Consider the following 14,758-nt stretch of genomic DNA (forward strand, 5'->3'; position numbering starts at 1 on the left):
CCTTTATAAATAAACACCTGCTGCGCCCTGCGCTTGAAACCAGCTCTGTCCACCATCTTATTACAATGTGTTCATGACCGAAGGCATGTGCACAAGACAGAAGTACATGCACACGATGCATGCATACTAACAGGCTAACATGTTTTTGCGCATGTAACAGGTGATAGAAATGTTAACTTCAGTACAGGCACTATAAAAAGTCAGGCAAACAATACTGTCCTGTGGCTATTTTTGTCTCATTTCGAGGAGCTGAAGGACCAACCGCAAACAACCAGCTGTTCCACGCTAATTAGTCTCATCAGAAATAGTGACAAAAACAAAGGTTCCCATCCTTTCATATTTAAGCAATTGAATGTGTCATTATATTGAATTACTACAGTACATCTCCAAATAGTATACAAAGAGATTAAAACCAGATGCAAGTTAATCCACAATACATTCAATCAATCATCAACAGTTTTCAGTGTTTATACAGAAACCCAGCCTAAAACCCCACAGAGCAAGCAATGTAGAAGCATGGTGGCTATGAAAAGTTCCATAGAAAGGCAGGAAACTAGGAAGAAATCCAGATCGTTCTTCAAGATGTTCAAATCTTCATAGACGCAGGGTCAAATAATAATCATGGTAGTTATAGAGGGTGGAACAGGTCAGCACCATAGCTGAGCATTCAGAGGTCGAGAGAGTGGGTTGAAACAGCAGGTCTGGGACAAGGTAGCACGACCAGTGAACAGTTTGGGGTTCCATAGCCACAGGCAGAAGAGCACAAACTGGATCAGCAGTACGACCAGGTGGACTGGGAACGAGACAACTAAGAGTTGTCAGGCCAGGTATTCCTGAAGCAAGACTGAAGAATTACACCAGATAGGCCAGACTGACCCTAGCCCCATGGCACATAGACTATTGTCCGGGGGTATCATTGGATGGGGCCACAGTGTCTCCTGACCCCTCCTGTCTCAGCCTCCAGTATTTATGCTGCAGTAGTTTATGTGTCGGGGGGCTAGGGTCAGTTTGTTATCTGGAGTACTTCTCCTGTCTTATCCAGTGACCTGTGTGAATTTAAGTATGCTCTCTCTAATCATCTCTTTCTCTCTCGGAGGACCTGAGCCCTAGGACCATGCCTCAGGACTACCTGGCATGATGACTCCTTGATGTCCCCAGTCCACCTGGCCGTGCTGCTGCTCCAGTTTCAACTGTTCTGCCTGCGGCTATGGAATCCTGACCTGTTCACCGGACGTGCTACCTGTCCCAGACCTGCTGTTTTCAACTCTCTAGAGGCAGCAGGAGTGGTAGAGATACTCTTAATGATCGGCTATGAAAAGCCAACTGACATTTACTCCTGAGGTGCTGTCTTGCTGCACCCTCGACAACTACTGTGATTATTATTATTTGACCATGCTGGTCATTTTTGAACATTTGAACATCTTGGCCATGTTCTGTTATAATCTCCACCCGGCACAACCAGAAGAGGACTGGCCACCCCTCATAGCCTGGTTCCTCTCTAGGTTTCTTCCTAGGTTTTGGCCTTTCTAGGGAGTTTTTCCTAGCCACCGTGCTTCTACACCTGCATTGCTTGCTGTTTGGGGTTTTAGGCTGGGTTTCTGTACAGCACTTTGAGATATCAGCTGATGTACGAAGGGCTATATCAATACATTTGATTTGATTTTGATTTGACTATTGCAGAATAGATACTGGAGACAGACGGGGGGGTTAGGGACACTGGCCCTGTCCAAAGTTATCCCCCAGACAGGGTCAACCAGGCAGGATATAACCTCACCTACTTTGCCAAAGAAAAGTCCCCCCACCACCAAAGGGATAAACAGACCACTAACTTACTTCCCTGAGACAAGGCAAAGTATAGCCCACGAAGATCTCCCCCACCGCTCAAGCAAAAGGGGGCACACTCAATCTACTCAAGCCGGGTATAGCGAAAAAAGCAAAAAAGCAATAGGGTAAGACAGAGAATCCCAGTGGAGAGAGGGGAGCCTGGCAGGCAGAGACAGCAAGGGTGGTTCGTCACTCCAGTGCCTTACCGTTCATCTTCACACCCCTGGGTCAGACTACACTCAATCATAGGACTTACTGAAGACTTAAAAGTTGAGACTGAGTATGTCTCTCACATGGATCGGCAGACCATTCCATAAAAATGGGACTCTGTAGGAGAAAGCCCTGCCTCCAGCTGTTTGCTTAGAAATTCTAGGATCAATAAGGATAGCTGCATCTTGTGACCATAGAGACGTGTAGGTATGTACGGACCAAATCGGAGTGATAGATAGGAACAAGTCCGTGTAATGCATTTTAGGATAGCAGTAAAAACCTTGAAATCAACCATAGCCTTAACAGGAAGCCAGAGGCTTGCACTGGAGTAACATGCTAAAATGTTGGGGTTCTCGTCAAGATTCTAGCAGCCGAATTTAGCACTAGCTGAAGTTTTATTTAGTGCTTTATCCGGGTAACCGAAGAGTAGCGCATTGCAGTAGTCTAATCTTGAAGTGACAAACACATTCATTTTTCTGCATAATTTTGTGATAAAACATTTCAGATTTTTTTTGCAATGTTACGAAGATAGAAAAAAAAGCTGCTCTTGAAATATTTTTTATATGTTTGTTAAAAGAGAGATCAGGGTCCAAAGTCCTCAACTGGCAGCATTAAATAGTACCTACAAAACACCAGTTTCAACGTCAACATTGAAGAGGTGACCCATGGGATGCTGGCCTTCCAGGCAGAGTTGCAAAGAAAAAGCCATGTCTCAAACTGGCCAATAAAAATAAAAGATTAAGATGGGCAAAAGAACAGACACTGGACAGGGAGATGGCTTTTTCTTTGCAACTCTGCCTAGAAGGCCAGCATCCCAGAGTCGCCTCTTCACTGTTGATGTTGAGACTGGTGTTTTGCGGGTACTAATTAATGAAGCTGCCAGTTGAGGACTTGTGAGGCGTCTTTCTCAAACTAGACACTAATGTACTTGTCCTCTTACTCAGTTGTGCACTGGGGCCTCCCACTCGTCTTTCTATTCAGTTAGAGACAGTTTGCGCTGTTTTGTGAAGGGAGTTATACGAGATCTTCAGTTTCTTGGCAATTTCTCACATGGAATAGCCTTCATTTCTCAGAACAAGAATAGAATGATGAGTTTCAGAAGAAAGTTCTTTGTTTCTGGCTATTTTGAGCCTGTAATCGAACCCACAAATTCTGATGCTCCAAGTACTCAACTAGTCTAAAGAAGGCCAGTTTTATTGCTTCTTTAATCACCACTACAGTTTTCAGCTGTGCTAACATAATTGCAAAAGGGTTTTATAATGATCAATTAGCCTTTTAAAATGATAAACTTGGATTAGCTAACACAACGTGCCATTGGAACACAGGAGTGATGGTTGCTGATAATGGGCCTCTGTACGCCTATGTAGATATCCCATAAAAAAAATTGGCTGTTTACAACATTAACGATGTCTACACTGTATTTTTGATCAATTTGATATTTGAATGGACAAAAAAATATGGTTTTCTTTCAGATACAAGAACATTTCTAAGTGACCTCAACATTTTTAACAGTAGTGTACATACCTACTTAAAATACCTCATACCCCTGCACATTTATCTGGTACTGGTACTCCCAGTATATAGCTCCATATATAGTATTTTATTTCTCTCTTGTTACGATTTTTTCTTTTATTATTATTTTATAACTCTGCATGATTGGGAAGGTAAGCAAGCATTTCACGGTAAAGTCGACACCTAATTTATTCGGCGCTTGTGACAAATATTATAATTTAAAAAATTAAACCCACCCCCTCCTCCCCCACACATCTGGGGGACAAAACTATTATTATTACGTGTTTTATTTATTAGTCTTAATGTCTGTTTCTGTATTCTTTTTGTTGTTGCAAGTAGATGTCTTTTCTTTGTATTTCGGGGGGGGAGGGATTATTTTCCTTGTCTTTCATCCTCCAAAAAAAATCAGTCGTAGGCAAGTAATACCATTGACAGCCATTACAAATAACCTTCACACCGTAGGGAAGTGGGAGCTAAAGTTTCATGGTCCCCCAGAATTCCCGTCACACCCCACCCAGCCCACTACCTCTACCTCGATGTGGTGGACACAAGCAATAACCTAACAAACTAAGAAAGGATATAAAAATGAATTACATACAAAAAAAATAACAACCACAATAAATACAACTCAACAAACAAAAACAAACAATAACTAGAATTGTCGTATTACTGGCGATCTGGAGCACCTTTCCTTTGTATATGAATGTATATATCAGTAAAAATGTTAGACCTCCCACTTTCTTTTGCAATCCATGATTTTAGTGTATAATAGTGTTGACAGTTATTTTGAAAGAATCCAATACTAGCATATTACCTTTCTGAGTTTTAAAAATGAAAACCTTTACCAGCAGAATCAAGAGATTGTATATCGTGTTGCGTCTGTCCCTTAAAGGTCACCCATTTGAAATGTTTGTGGAGAGATAACAAAATCGGGTAAAACAGGAAGTAACCTGTACATTTGCCCAAAAGGGCAAATAACTGAAATAACTGAAAATATTTAACAAATCCTCCACTTCCACACAATAAAAATGTCACAAAGGCGATTAGTTGATGCCCTGTAGCTGTAACATATTTTTAGTTGCCAGAAATGTGTACAATATCTTCAACTGAAACATTTGGATTGTGGAGTCTGTTGTTTAATAAATCAAACCAAAAACTTGTTTCCAAGGGATGGGGGAGTATTAAACTGTTCTTCCCAGTAAAAGTGGATTTTGAGTGGGATGGCAACCAATTGGTTGTTTTCCAAATGAAAATGGTACATAATTATTTATTTTATCTCTAGTTAACCATCTGTGAGATTTAATGTGAGGTCTACAAACAAACAGTTTCTCCTTTCTTTCCCTTAATTTTTTCTACTATTCTGTTGGAATTTCTGCCAGTAAGTGATTGTAATAATGATTTAAACATACTGTATGTTCCCATACCTTGTGCACAGTGTTTCAAACCAAATAAAATTCCCATTGCTATCAATGATATCAATCTAATTTGATTTGAAGCCACTTTATAATGACATCAAATGGCTGAAAGGCAAATGTAATACATTCAAATGTTCTCTCACAGTTTGCCAACAGTAGCAACACCTGTGCTTTTCGTCTCTTGGGTCATCAGAGCAACAGAGTCTCTGACATCACCATCAATCCACAGCTGTCTGCACCACAGAACTGACTACATTAGTTTTCCCCAACTGTTTACAAACTGAAACTGGCCCATGAGGCACAATGACCCAGACCTGTAACTCATTTAGCAGAACCATACACTGAATCTGCAATACTACTGGCACATTTTGCTTTACACTCAGATTGAAATTCTGTAACAAACATTTGGCACAACCTTCACAACTAAAATCTCTCGTGTGCAAATGAAAAGCAACACTGTTCAACAAGCTAAGCTCAATTACCAACTGATCAAGACCAAGAACAATGGCGATGGTGGTGGACCATGTGGTCAACCATGGTTTGACCTTGAGAGAGGCTGGGCAGAGAGTGCAGCCCAATCTGAACCACTTCACTGTAGCATCCATCATCTGGACATTCCTAAATGAGAATAGGTCCTATGTCTGCAGTACATACTGTACCTATCTACTACTTTTACTAGTTGACAGTAGTACAACATAAAGCACAGTAAAGACTGTAGATTCCAATACATACTGTATGGGGAAACTGTTTCATGTATTACTGTTATGTATGCAATTGGGAGCTATACTACTTCGTCACATGTTTATCTTGTATACTGTATAACTGTAGTGTTTACTGTATTGTAAGCTATTTTGGTTTTATTGAACTGAAAGACAACCACAAAGTGGTGGTAGAACGTGTCTATTTTCAGACGAACAGGAGACTGCCATTGTACAAATGGTAGTTGAAAATTCTGCCATAAAACTGCGGGAAATCAAAAAACAGATGATTGAAAACCCTGCCATCTTCCATAACATCAGAGTGAGCTTATCAACCATAGACAGCATCCTTAAGAAACACCATCACCGGATGAAGCAAATCCCATTTGAAAGGAATTCCCAAAGAGTGAAGGATAAACGGTACAAATATGTGCAAGTAAGTAAGTAATGTACTAGTATTACACTCTTGAAACATGAGAGACTCATTGATGTTGCCAGTGAACTTTACTAAACAGCAATTACAGTATTTACTGTCATTTCAGAGAATCATGGAGTTGGATGCAAGTCCCATCCCCCAGCAACTCATATTTATAGATTAGGCTGGATTCAATTTAGCAAAGATGAGGAGCAGAGGTAATATAATAACATAAGCGGTCAAAGCACCATCCTTGAGGTACCTGGCCAGTGTGGGGGAAATATCACCACATGAGCAGCTATGAGCCACAATGGGGTCCTCCCTTGGACCATACAACACTGCCCATCTCCTTCATTTCCTGAACACCTTACATTACAATATTTTTCAGCCAGAGCAGAGAGGGCCAGGTGAAATTTAGCAGCAAATGTATGTTCTAATTTAGGACAACGTGACTTTCCAATGGGCTGCTTAGGTCCTCAACTGGTTCCATGACCATCCCAGATTTACAATTCTCTATCACCCACCATATTTCCCAATTCTCAACCCCACTGAGGAGTTGTTTTCAGCATGGCGGTGGAAGGTGTATGATCGTAAACTCAATGAACGTATGGCCCTTCTCCAGGCAATAGAGGAGGGCTGTGGTGACATTTCAGCAGAGTCCTGTCAGGGGTGGATGCGTCATGCCAGAAGATATTTCCCCCAATGTCTGGCAAAGGAGAATATCGCCTGTGATGTTGATGAAAAGCTTTGGCTAGACCAATACAACAGACATGCATGCTTCTCCTTTTTCTTTCTTTCTTTCTTGACTTATGATTTTAATTTGACTGTATTTTGACAGATTCTTTATCTATTCTGTACAATTGATCTAACATACAGTACAGTAGTACAAATAAGACTATCTTCCTTTGCATTTGCAAAAAATATATGTACTGTATGTTTGCATTTTTACTGTATTTGTGCTAACAGTATGCTGTTTGACTATGTATAAAAAGTCATGTTGTAATATAAAAAAAATACATGTGTTCCTTTCTTGTTTGAGTACACACAAAACAATATACAGTTTAACAACAAAATCATTTCACAATGAAATAGGTTCTGAGAATAGTGTTATGAATATGTCACATTAGTGTGACGTCGGAAGTCACTAAATTAGATTCATTTGATGTGTGTGTGTTTCATTTTGAGCATAGAGTACATGATTTTGATTGCTGTGTTAAATTCTCAAGATGTCTGTAGGGTTTGGGGAAATTGGCTAACTGTTTTGTGTTTTGTGTTTCAAGTTTTGAGTACCTGAGATGTAGTTTCAGAAAATGTGTATAAACTGGGAAAAACTGTAATTAGTATAGCCTTGTCTTGTTGATTGAAATGAATGATTGTAAATTGGTCTAGAACTCAGTCTATGACTGCGAACTACAAATAAATGCTATTATGACTACTACTTTCCCGATATAAGCCTTGTAGAAGCCCCTCTAGTTATTTGTCATTTTTAACTGTACATAAACCGTCCCGAATTGAATATTCAGATGACCAAAAGTAGGACTAGGAGTATGGTAGGTGAAATTGGTTTCCTTGGTGTGTAATTGTTCTGTTTTGCTGTATCTATAGTGCATATAGATGCAGGGTAGCCTAGTGGTTACAGTGTTGGGCTAGTAACCGGAAGGTTGCAAGTTCCAATCCTCGAGCTGACAAGGTACAAATCTGTCGTTCTGCCCCTGAACAGACAGTTAACCCTAGGCCGTCATTGAAAATAAGAATTTGTTCTTAACTGACTTGCCTAGTTAAATAAATATACTGTATGTGGACTATGTGTAAATCATTTTCTTATATATTCTGTCTCTATATTCTGCTTGTTGTGGTCAGCACCATTTCACCAGGTCGTATTCCTGGTACATGTGTAGGCAACTTCATGGTGAATTAAGTTGATTCTGATAGCAAATACTTTATTACTTGAAGGGTTGATTGCAATTATACTTAAATAAAAATCATCAAATCATATTTGATTTGTCACATGCTTCGTAAACAAGTGTCGACTAACGGTGAAATGCTAACTTGTGGGCCCTTCCCAACAATGCAGAGAAAAAAAACAGAAAATATATATATATATATACAGTGGGGAGAACAAGTATTTGATACACTGCCGATTTTGCAGGTTTTCCTACTTACAAAGCATGTAGAAGTCTGTAATTTTTTTTATCATATGTACACTTCAAACTGTGAGAGACAGAATCTAAAACAAAAATCCAGAAAATCACATTGTATGATTTTTAAGTAATTAATTAGCATTTTATTGCATGACAGAAGTATTTGATACATCAGAAAAGCAGAACTTAATATTTGGTACAGAAACCTTTGTTTGCAATTACAGAGATCATACGTTTCCTGTAGTTCTTGACCAGGTTTGCACACACTGCAGCAGGGATTTTGGCCCACTCCTCCATACAGACCGTCTCCAGATCCTTCAGGTTTCGGGGCTGTCGCTGGGCAATACGGACTTTCAGCTCCCTCCAAAGATTTTCTATTGGGATCAGGTCCGGAGACTGGCTAGGCCACTCCGGGACCTTGAGATGCTTCTTACGGAGCCACTCCTTAGTTGCCCTGGCTGTGTGTTTCGGGTCGTTGTCATGCTGGAAGACCCAGCCTTGACCCATCTTCAATGCTCTTACTGAGGGAAGGAGGTTGTTGGCCAAGATCTCGCGATACATGGCTCCATCCATCCTCCCCTCAATACGGTGCAGTCGTCCTGTCCCCTTTGCAGAAAAGCATCCCCAAAGAATGATGTTTCCACCTCCATGCTTCACGGTTGGGTTGGTGTTCTTGGGGTTGTACTCATCCTTCTTCTTCCTCCAAACACGGCGAGTGGCGTTTAGACCAAAAAGCAATATTATTGTCTCATCAGACCACATGAACTTCTCCCATTCCTCCTCTGGATCATCCAGATGGTCATTGGCAAACTTCAGACGGCCCTGGACATGCCTTGGCTTGAGCAAGGAGACCTTGTGTGCGCTGCAGGATTTTAATCCATGACGGCGTAGTGTGTTAATAATGGTTTTCTTTGAGACTGTGGTCCCAGCTCTCTTCAGGTCTTTGACCAGGTCCTGCCATGTAGTTCTGGGCTGATCCCTCACCTTCCTCATGATCATTGATGCCCCACGAGGTGAGATCTTGCATGGAGCCCTAGACCGAGGTGATTAAACGTCATCTTGAACTTCTTCCATTTTCTAATAATTGCACCAACAGTTGATGCCTTCTCACCAAGCTGCTTGCCTATTGTCCTGTAGCCCATCCCAGCCTTGTGCAGGTCTACAATTTATTCCTTGTGTCCTTACACAGCTCTCTGATCTTGGCCATTGTGGAGAGGTTGGAGTCTGTTTGATTGAGTGTGTGGACAGGTGTCTTTTATACAGGTAATGAGTTCAAACAGGTGCAGTTAATACAGGTAATGAGTGGAGAACAGGAGGGCTTCTTAAAGAAAAACTAATAGGTCTGTGAGAGCCGGAATTCTTACTGGTTGGTAGGTGATCAAATACTTATGTCATGCAATAAAATACAAATTATTTACTTAAAATTCATACAATGTTATTTTCTGGATTTTTGTTTTAGATTTCGTCTCTCACAGTTGAAGTGTACCTATGACAAAAATTACAGACCTCTAAATGCTTTGTAAGTTGGGAAACCCTGCAAAATCAGCAGTGTATAAAATACTGTTTTCCCCACTGTATGTACAGTTGAAGTCAGAAGTTTACATACACTTAGGTTGGAGTCATTAAAACTTGTTTTTCAACCATTCCACAAATTTCGTGTTAACAAATTATAGTTTTGGGAAGTTGGTTAGGACATCTACATTGTGCATGACACAAGTAATTTTTCCAACAATTGTTGTATCACCATTTCAGTGGGTCAGAAGTTTTCATACACTAAGTTGACTGTGCCTTTAAACACCTTGGAAAATTCCAGAAAATGATGTCATGGCTTTAGAAGCTTCTGATATGGTAATTGACATAATTTGAGTGAATTGGAGGTGTACCTGTGGATGTATTTCAAGGCCTACTTTCAAACTCAGTGCCTCTTTGCTTGACATCATGGGAAAATCAAAAGAAATCAGCCAAGACCTCAGAAATTACCACAAGTCTGGTTTATCCTTGGAAGAAATGCCCAAATGCTTTAAGGTACCGCGTTCATCTGTACAAACAATCGTACGCAAGTATAATCACCATGGGACCACGCAGCCATCATACCGCTCAGGAAGGAGACGCATTCTGTCTCCTGGAGATGAATGTACTTTGGTGCGAAAAGTGCAAATCAATCCCAGAACAACAGTAAAGGACCTTGTGAAGATGCTGGAGGAAATAGGTACAAAAGTATCTATATCCACAGTAAAACGAGTCCTATATCGACATAACCTGAAAGTCCGCTCAGCAATGAAGAAGCCACTGCTCCAAAACCGCCATAAAAAAGCCAGACTACGGTTTGCAACTGTACATGGGGACAAAGATCATACTTTTTGGAGAAATGTCCTCTGGTCTGATGAAACAAAAGTAGAACTGTTTGGCCATAATGACCATCGTTATGTTTGGAGGAAAAAGTGGGAGACTTGCAATCCCAACCGTGAAGCACGGGGGTGGCAGCATCATGTTGTGCGGGTGCCTTGCTGCAGGAGGGACTGGTGCACTTCACAAAATCGATGGAATCATAAGGAGGAAAATTATGTGGATATATTGAAGCAACATCTCAAGACATCAGTCAGGAAGTTAAAGCTTGGTCGCAAATGGGTCTTCCAAATGGACAATGACCCCAAGCATACTTCCAAAGTTGTGGCAAAATGGCTTAAGGACAACAAAGTCAAGGTATTGGAGTGGCCATCACAAAGCCCTGACCTCAATCCCATATACAATTTGTGGGCAGAACTGAAAAAGAGTGTGCGAGCAAGGAGACCTTACAAACCTGACTCGGTTACACCAGCTCTGTCAGGAGGAATGGGCCAAAATTCACCCAATTTATTGTGGGAAGCTTGTGGATGGCTACCTGAAATGTTTGACCCAAGATAAACAATTTAAAGGCAATGCTACCAAACACTAATTGAGTATATGTAAACTTCTGACCCACTGGGAATGTGATGAAAGAAATAAAAGCTGAAATAAATCATTTTCTATTATTATTCTGACATTTCACATTCTTAAAATAACTTGGTGATCCTAACTGACCTAATACATGACATTTTTACTAGGATTAAATGTCAGGAATTGTGAAAAACTGTGTTTAAATGTATTTGGCTAAGGTGTATGTAAACTTCTGACTTCAACTGTAAATAACACAAGGAATAAATACATAATGACTAATGATAACTTAGCTATATACACAGGGTACCAGTTCCGAGTCGATGTGCAGGGGTACAAGGTAATAGAGGTAGATATGTACAGTATATATAGGTAGGGGTAAAGTGACTAGGCAGCAGGACATATAATAAACAGCAGCAGAGTATGTGATGAGTCAAAAGATTTAGTGCAAAAAGTATCAATGCAGCTCGTCAGGGTAGCTATTTGGTTAACTATATAGCAGTCTTTTGGCTTGGATGTAGAAGCTGTTCAGGGTCCTGCTGGTTCCAGACTTGGTACCCTGGCACCGCGTGCCATGCAGTAGCAGAGAGAACAGTCTATGACTTGGGTGACTGGAGTCTTTGACAATTTTTTTGAGCCTCTGACACCACCTGGTATAGAGGTCCTGGATGGCAGGGAGCTTGCTTCGCCCCAGTGATGTACTAGGCTATACACACTTGCGGTCAGTTGCCATACCAAGCGGTGATGCAGACAGTCAAGATTCTCTCAATGGTGAAGCTGTAGAACCTTTTCAGAATCTGAGGGCCCAAATCAAATATTTTCTGCCTCCTGAGGGGGAAGAGATGTTGTTGTGCCTTCTTCACAACTGTGTTGGTGTGTGTGGACCATGTTCATTCCTTAATGATGTGGACACCAAAGACCTTGAAGCTCTCAACCCACTCCACTACAGCCCTGTCGATATGGATGGGGGCGTGCTCACCCCTCAGTTTCCTGTAGTCCACTATCAGCTCCTTTGTTTTGCTGATGTTGAGGGAGAGGTTGTTGTCCTGGCACCACATTGCCAGGTCACTGACCTCCTCCCTATAAGCCGTCTCATCGTTGTCGGTGATCAAACATACCACCGTTGTGTTGTCAGCGAACTTAATGGTGTTGGAGTCGTGGGCGGACACACAGTCTTGTGTAAACAGGGAGTACAGGAGGCGACTAAGCACGCACCCGAGGGGCCCCCGTGTTGAGGGTCAGCATGGCAGGTGTTTTGTTTCCTACCCTCATCACCTGGAGGCGGCCCGTCAGGAAGTCCGTCAGAGTGCTACGGGGCGACAGTCATTTAGACAGGTTCTCCAGGAAAGACTGTGAACCCGAATCCAGTGACATGTCTGCCATATTTAAAGATGACTATTTTGAAATTCTGTATTTTTTTATATATGCTAATGCTGCATGGATGTCTGCTTTCAAGTATAATGTGTAGGCAGGCAGGTAGCCTAGCAGTAAAAAGTGTTGGGCCAGTAACCAAAAGGTCGCTGGTTTGAGCATCTGCTAAATGGAGCCCCTAGATCCACTCTTCATACCCCTGATACCTCCTTTGTCCCACCTCCCACACATGCGGTGACCTCACCCATTACAACCAGCATGTCCAGAGATACAACCTCTCTCATCATCACCCAGTGCCTGGGCTTACCTCCGCTGTACCCGCACCTGCGCATTATGCCCTGAATATATTCTACCATGCCCAGAAATCTGCTCCTTTCCTTCTCTGTCCCCAACGCTCTAGGCGACCAGTTTTGATAGCCTTTAGCCACACCTTCATACTACTCCTCCTCTGTTCCGCAGGTGATGTGGAGGTAAACCCAGGCCCTGCATGTCCCCAGGCACCCTCATTTGTTGACTTCTGTGATCGAAAAAGCCTTGGTTTCATGCATGTCAACATCAGAAGCCTCCTCCCTAAGTTTGTTTTACTCACTGCTTTAGCACACTCTGCTAACCCTGATGTCCTTTGTTCTGTTAGGTGACCTAAACTGGGATATGCTTAACACCCCGGCAGTCCTACAATCTAAGCTAGATGCCCTCAATCTCACACAAATCATCAAGGAACCCACCAGGTACAACCCTAAATTTGTAAACAAGGGCACCCTCATAGACGTCATCCTGACCAACTGGCCCTCCAAATACACCTGCGCTGTCTTCAACAAGGATCTCAGCGATCACTGCCTCATTGCTTGTATCCGCTATGGAGCCGCAGTCAAACGACCACCCCTCATCACTGTCAGTTGCTCACTAAAACACTTCTGTGAGCAGCCCTTTCTAATCGACCTGGCCCGGGTATCCTGGAAGGACATTGACCTCATCCCGTCAGTTGAGGATGCCCGGTCATTCTTTAAAAGTAACTTCCTCACCATTTTAGATAAGCATGCTCCGTTCAAAAAATGCAGAACTAAGAACAGATATAGCCCTTGGTTCACTCCAGACCTGACTGCCCTCGACCAGCACAAAAACATCCTGTGGCGGACTGCAATAGCATCGAACAGTCCCCGCGATATGCAACTGTTCAGGGAAGTCAGGAACCAATACATGCAGTCAGTCAGGAAAGCTAAGGCCAGCTTCTTCAGGCAGAAGTTTGCATCCTGTAGCTCCAACTCCAAAAAGTTCTAGGACACTGTGAAGTCCATGGAGAACAAGAGCACCTCCTCCCAGCTGCCCACTGCACTGAGGCTAGGTAACACGGTCACCACCGATAAATCCATGATTATCGAAAACTTCAACAAGCATTTCTCAACGGCTGGCCATGCCTTCCGCCTGGCTACTCCAACCTCGGCCAACAGCTCCGCCCCCCCCGCAGCTACTCGCCCAAGCCTCTCCAGGGGCTCCTTGAACCAAATCCAGATAGCAGATGTTCTGAAAGAGCTGCAAAACCTGGATCCATACAAATCAGCTGCGCTTGACAATCTGGACCCTCTATTTCTGAAACTATCCGCCGCCATTGTCGCAACCCCTATTACCAGCCTGTTCAGCCTCTCTTTCATATCGTCTGAGATCCCCAAGGACTGGAAAGCTGCCGCAACCATCCCCCTCTTCAAAGGGGGAGACACCCTGGACCCAAACTGTTACAGACCTATATCCATCCTGCCCTGCCTATCTAAGGTCTTCGAAAGCCAAGTCAACAAACAGGTCACTGACCATCTCGAATCCCATCGTACCTTCTCCGCTGTGCAATCTGGTTTCCGAGCCGGTCACGGGTGCACCTCAGCCACGCTCAAGGTACTAAACGATATCATAACCGCCATCGATAAAAGACAGTACTGTGCAGCCGTCTTCATCGACCTTACCAAGGCTTTCGACTCGGTCAATCACCATATTCTTATCGGCAGACTCAGTAGCCTCGGTTTTTCAGATGACTGCCTTGCCTGGTTCACCAATGACTTTGCAGACAGAGTTCAGTGTGTCAAATCGGAGGGCATGCTGTCCGGTCCTCTGGAAGTCTCTATGGGGGTGCCTCAGGGTTCAATCCTCGGGCCGACTCTTTTTGCTGTATATATCAATTATGTTGCTCTTGCTGCGGGCGATTCCCTGATCCACCTCTACGCAGATGGCACCATTCTATATACTTCCGGCCCGTCCTTGGACAGTGTGCTA

This window comes from Oncorhynchus keta, chromosome 23, assembly GCF_023373465.1.
Source record: "Oncorhynchus keta strain PuntledgeMale-10-30-2019 chromosome 23, Oket_V2, whole genome shotgun sequence".
NCBI lineage: Eukaryota > Metazoa > Chordata > Actinopteri > Salmoniformes > Salmonidae > Oncorhynchus > Oncorhynchus keta.